The sequence below is a fragment of the Nycticebus coucang genome, chromosome X (genome assembly GCF_027406575.1).
Source record: "Nycticebus coucang isolate mNycCou1 chromosome X, mNycCou1.pri, whole genome shotgun sequence".
NCBI classification, from domain to species: Eukaryota; Metazoa; Chordata; class Mammalia; order Primates; family Lorisidae; genus Nycticebus; species Nycticebus coucang.
The window spans coordinates 162577945-162584074 of NC_069804.1; the positions used below are offsets into that span (position 1 = coordinate 162577945).

The window sequence follows — 6130 nt, forward strand, 5'->3', positions numbered from 1 at the left end:
CTCACACCTGTAATTCTGGCACTCTGGGAGGCTGAGGTGGGAGGAACCCTTGAGCTCAGGAGTTTGAGACCAGCCTGAGCAAGAGTGAGACCCCGTCTCCAAAAAATAGAAAAAATTAGCTGGGTGTTGTGTTTGGCACCTGTAGTCCCAGCTACTCAGGAGGCTGAGGCAGGAGGATCACTTGAACCCAGGAGTTTGAGGTTGCTGTGAGTTAGGCTGATGCCACGGCACTCTAGCCTGGGCAACAAAGTGAGACTGTCTCAAAATAAAAAGAAAAAGAAATGAAACATTATTTTAAGTGAAAGCATTCTATTCCATTGCATTAGATACACCATATTTTTATTCAATCCTTTGTTATTGTTCATTCAGGCTGCTCCTAATTTCTATCCTTAGAAACACTGACATGAGCAGCTTCAGGAATTTTTTTTTTCTGTGCCTTTCTGCTCATGTAGTTTTTGTTTGTTCTTGACCACTTGTGAGGACTCAGCATATTAAAGGTGACCCTATAATAATCTATAATGCATATAGCTAATATTCTTCCAGTTATTAGCTTGAACATTAATTCTTTAACATTCTGACACAAATATAAAATCATATGCCCTAAGTAAGTTTCAATTCATTAAGAGAAAATTTAATACAATACAGTTTAGTAGTTAAAGACACAAATAGTTAAGGACTTTCCTATCACTCCTATGAAAAGACAACTCTTTCTTCATTGGTATAATGGTGATAAAAAAAGAATAAAAGACAACGCTTCTCCTCATTCCAAGGCAACCTCTTTTTTCCTTACTTAGGGCTCACTTTCCTCCTGATCCTTTCATCAGTTGGTCTTCTCATACTTACCACGTGTGTTGCTATGAAGATGAGTGGCTCTCAGACCTTTCAGTTATCAATCTGTCACAAGTGCACAGTGGTAGCTCGTGACATGATGATCCCCGAGATGTCTGAGGTCTGTGCATCCTTGATCCAAAATCTATCACTTATGACCCTAAAGACTTTCTAGAGAACTGTTTTTGACAACATACCAGTAAAACATGACATAACAACAGCAATGAAGATGAAAAATACAGAAAAAGGAAACTGCAGTACTAATCCCACCACCCTTAAGTAACAAGTGTGTTTGTTTGGCAAGTGCCTTCCAGTTTCCGCTCCTACGTTTCAATCATGGTGCCAATGTGATTTTTTTGTGGCTCTAATTATCAGAAGCATTTTATAGGTTTCTATGTAGTCTTTATAATTATTATTTGTAATGGCTAAAAAGGTTCTATTGAGTGACTAGATTAAGTTAACCCTTGTGGTTGGACATTTTGTTTTCCTAAGATTAGTTGAAGCTGTAGAAAATAACAAATACGGGCCAGAGGTTTTAAATGAATTTAAATCACATTTTGCTGGCTTATGCACATCAATTTATACACAGCTAGGTGATTTACAAACACTATTTCATAATCCTGGGGCCAATCTTGGGCCTCACCCAGGAAGTGTTCAGGGTGTAGGCCAAAGCTTGTCATAAGAATAGTCAGTTTCATCTGGAATTTTTCTAACCAAAAATGCTAAATCAACTCCATTTGCTGCTCTAATCTTTACCATGCAGTCAGTTCTGGTTAATAGGTAATGACTTAGGAACGCAGCAGGAGGTCTGGAAGAAGAGGCCCCAGAGACTAGCCTCAGACAAGTCCTTAACCTCAAGAAGCCCCAGTTGTCTTATCTGTAATTATTATTTTGACTGTCTTATCTGGGTATCACTTTCGAGGTTGTTGCAAATAAAAAATATGACAGCATTTGGAAAAGTATGTAAAAATATGATACAAGAACAAGATGTTAGGATTATGATTTTGAGGATGCTGTAGCCAGGGCCTTTAATAGTCTGATGTGGTCTGTATAGTGTGTGGGAGTAGGTGTGGGGAAGGGAGCTGCCTTAAGAGACTCAGACTTCAAAGCAACCAAGACTCTCAGCAGTTTGTGGCACTTTTCGCAGTCCCTGCCCCTAGCGCCAAAGCCAGGGCCATCTTCCTAAACTGCCAGTCACTCAGGTTATAGAGCTCAACAGTGCAAGAGGAATGCTCCAAAGCCATGGCAACCATATGGAGTGGAAGTGTTTCAGGGGTCCTTCCGAATGGCTCAACTTACTATCCCCATGGGGGTTTAAGCCTTTTTGAACTTGCCAAAGAGATCAATTGTAGAGCTGAGGAGGGAGGCAAAGGTGGCAGATAGGTGACATATTAAGAAAGAGCTAGGAAATCCTTGATCATTCACTGAGCAGTAGCTAATGGACAATGGACAGGCCTGAGTGGGACTTAGGGTTCTCAGAGAGATGTACATTTGCTACAGTTGGTGTATAGATACTTTTTTCCATTTAACGGAAAAGTAATAACTCTTCATACAAATGCATATATAATGTTCTAGGGTTATAATATGCAATACTGTAGGTCAGTGGGAAAACAAATCTGTAAAAATGTATGACAAATTGGATATAGTTCCTGACTCAAGTCTTTTAATTCCTATCAATAAACCGATTGATCTCCCCCAAACATGATTGTGAATCTATTTTCATTTTCATTTTGCAATCTCTCAGGAAAGCTGCCTGTAAGTTAACTCTTATCTTGTAGGCTCAGTTTTCTACAAGTGTTGCCCTGAGCTCTACAGACCAGGATTTGGGGTATAAACTTAGTTCCCGGCTGCCCCATCTGCCTTGATGAGTTGATAGGTATGGCGTTTAAAGACAATCAGCACAATAATTTGCACTGCAGGGTCCTTATGAGGTTTTTAAAATTGGATAATTGCCCGAATTAATGGAAATCAAAAGCAGCATACAATCATCCCCCCTCCCAGCAGTGGCATATTTCTGTTTTCCTGTATGGGGTTCTACTTCAGCCCTTATCTGTGTACATGCATACATTTTTACAGAGCTGCAACCACTGCCTTTTTCTGTGGCCCTGGTTATTGGCGTCTAGTTTTCCAAGTAACATTGACACACATCTGTTCAAATTAATTGATGTTCTCATCATGACTGACTCATTTGGCGGGAAAACCAAGTTCATATGCCAATTGGAACAAAGATGTGTGGGTATGGGGAAACAGCAGGAAGAAAGAAATGGTGGGAGAGGATTTGTTCAACTTACAGATCATAAAACATTTTCCAATAATATTTTTAAAGGATGTATAATATTACACCGAGTGATTGATTATATTTTGCCCTCTTATTGTGGGACACTTGGGTGGTTTTCAATACCTAGTGAGTTAAAATGCATATAAATTACAGCCTTTGAGAGATGATTGTATTTTCTCAAAACAGGAGTCTTCTGTGCTCAGATCTCTGCCAAGAGTGTTGATGTAGTGTTCCTTTGCTGGGAAAAAATAGCAGTACTGCTAACTGGAGATAGTGGATGCCTTTTAAAAAAAATTTTCCGTGATTAAATAAAAAAAAAAAAACCTTAAGTTCAGTTCTAGTTTATCAAAGTAACCTGTATATCTTGTCCCACAACTTAAAGAAATGTCAAATTTTAGATTTAGAGCTAGGCTAAGCTTTTCCTAGCTTAAGGGCCAGGGCTGTCTAATAAACTTTATACAATGCCACGTGCACGCAGCTTCCTCACTAACAAATAACATGTGTTGGAGAAAAATGAGAAAACACTGGAAAGGTGCCTCATTGGAGATGGTAACATCGGATCAATGGATCAGCTGACTATAAATTGATTCACTTTATACAAGTCTCCCACATATTATGATGGACATTTAGCAATGTTGAAAAAACAATTTAAAAGAATACCTTAGGGAGTTGTTAAAGAGAATTTATAGTCTGGAACAAATTACCATCTTCTTAATTGACACAGAAATGTTTGGCTAAAATAATGTTTTATTCACATTTTTGTCCTTGGAGGGAGGAAAATCTAGGCACACTGAAACTTTGAGCGGGTAAACAAAGGTGCAAGGAAAGTTTTAAGTCAGAAAAGGGCACCAGGCCGTCAGGGGGCTGTGTGGATGAGCTCAATTTCGATGCCACTCTGGAGCCCTGGGCAAAGGGCCGCTTCAATTCTGGAAGGCAACGTCCCCAAGTCAGGATCACTTGCTCCTGGCCCTCTGCCCCTCAAGTCCCCAACCAGCTCAGCCCCAGAGTCTCACCTGGGTCCTGCAGGCGACCACTGGAGGAAGCTGGATGGCGCAGGCTGTGTCCCTGGGGAGGGCCGGCTAGCACAGGGCCTCCTGGCTTGAGGGGGAAGGGAAGCTAGTGAGAGGCAGTAAGAGTCTTAAGGTGCCCCCGACTCCCAAGTGCAAAGACAGGCAGAGGTGGAAACCTGTTCGCCATTCCGGCCTGGGAGGTGCTGGACAGCGGGGCCCAGGGCTGGTGGCCAGGCTGGGCGGTGCGGCGCTGGGGCTTCTCCACCTGGGAATCATCAATGGGCAGTGGCTGGGAGATGGCAGGGCAGAGGCCACCAGGTCGCTGCGCTCCTGGGGGCCTGAGGGTCCGCGGCCCAGAGGGCAGGAGCCGCTCCCATGCATAGCCCGGCACAAGGGAGTCCTGTGCGGGACTTGGGACCCCAGGACTCTGAACACTGGGGGTCTTCTGGGGCCCAGCCCGCACCGGGAAGACCAATTCCAAGAAGCCCAGGAGCTGTGCGTGTTTTCGTTGTCTTTTAAGGTGAGACAAAGCGGGCACAGATTTCATGCCTGCCTTCGTGTTTGCCAATAGTCCTTTACTTGTTCCTGCTCCATATCTAAAACTACCTAAAGGGATTTTCACAAGAAAAGTAGGGCCCCAGAATTAGTTGTGTTTTCTATGTTGACCATCAAGCTGCCAGGCTGGAAGCTAGGAGTCCCTTTTCCCACTGAACGCACAAAAGGCCAGCTCGCTGTGGGTGGGTGGGGGCCTTGGAGGTGGTCTTAGAGGAGGACAGTTTTGCAGCACCAATTAGCAATAGCGCCCAGAATTTTGAAGTTTGGAAAGGCTCCTGAATCAACAGCTCAGGTCCTGCCGTTTTCTCAGCAACTGTTTTGTCAAGTCAGTGTCCTGCCACTGCCCCCTCCAAGGTGCTTCCTGTGAATGCCCTCGGGAGAGACAAAGGTGTTCTTGGGGCAGAGCCTCCAGGGTGGCATGTTGGAAGATTTGGGGGGAGGAGGAGAAAAAGAAGCTAGAAAGCAGAGCCTCATTCCGGAACCAGCCGTTAGGTGCCCCGCTCTGCTTTCAGCAGGCCTCAGGCTCAGATCGGGCAAGTTGGCGCCTTGGCTTGAGTGGCCTTCAAGGCCTCCCTCCTGGCCCGACCCTGCCGGGGTGCCGGAGCTCAACCGAAGCTCCCCACAACTCAGCTGGGGGTACGGGAGGGGACGCTGTGAGGAAAGGACCCCTTAATCTTTCCTGAACTCCAAAGTCCTTTCCACACTCAGGACGGGAACACCTTTACCAGCAACCACGGAGAGGCATGGGGACTGCTTACAGCTGGTCACCCTTCCCACCTCCCCTTACGCCTTTTTCAATCCCTCCCACCTCATTTCGTTGCTGAGGACTGAAGAAGGGTCTTGTTCTTGCTGTCCTGTGGGTGGTATTCTAAGTGACCAGGAGTGGATTTTTTTCAATCGTTCAAATTCCACCTGGACAGGAAAGGGGGTGCTAAAATGAAGCACCTTTTAGGCTCAGCCAAATATTCAAAGACTGGCAAACGTTTTATGGAGTCTTGGGTCTCCCTGCTGGGTCGCGGGGGAGGAGGGTGAAGGCTACAGGCAATGCACTAACACTTAACCTGGTGGGCGGGCCGTGCGGGAGTCTCAGACTTACTCAAGCAGCAGAAGCAATACTCCAGAGTACTAATGGGTTACTGCAGTACTGTTCCCGCTGCTAGGGCACGGCTGAGTGCGGGGGCACCGCGTCTCTAACTCCCACAACCTGCATGCCCCCAGCTGCCCTTCCCCGCTCATGTGGCACAGCCACAGTCGAGGGAGGGCGCCGACAGACCAGGAAGGGGAACCAAAGCTGCCGCCCACCTACCTGCTCCCAAGCGGGCCTTGTGAGCAGCGGGTGCCTGGCGGCAGGAACACGCACAGCCCCACCTTCTACCTTCCCCTCGAGGGGGTATAGCAGCGCCTCACGTTTTGAAACATTTAGAGCCCTTCAAAACATGAATTGCTGCTGCATCCCCTC

General features: G+C 45.7%; 1 long non-coding RNA gene across 1 annotated transcript; it reads right to left on the minus strand.

The window, feature by feature from the left end:
- Nucleotides 1-3835: 3835 nt before the first annotated feature.
- Nucleotides 3836-5740, minus strand: LOC128577702 (uncharacterized). The gene is made up of 2 exons (XR_008377615.1): nucleotides 4120-5740; nucleotides 3836-4032 (listed from the first exon to the last, which is right to left on the minus strand). It is a non-coding gene; the product is annotated as an uncharacterized LOC128577702 (long non-coding RNA).
- Nucleotides 5741-6130: the final 390 nt, after the last annotated feature.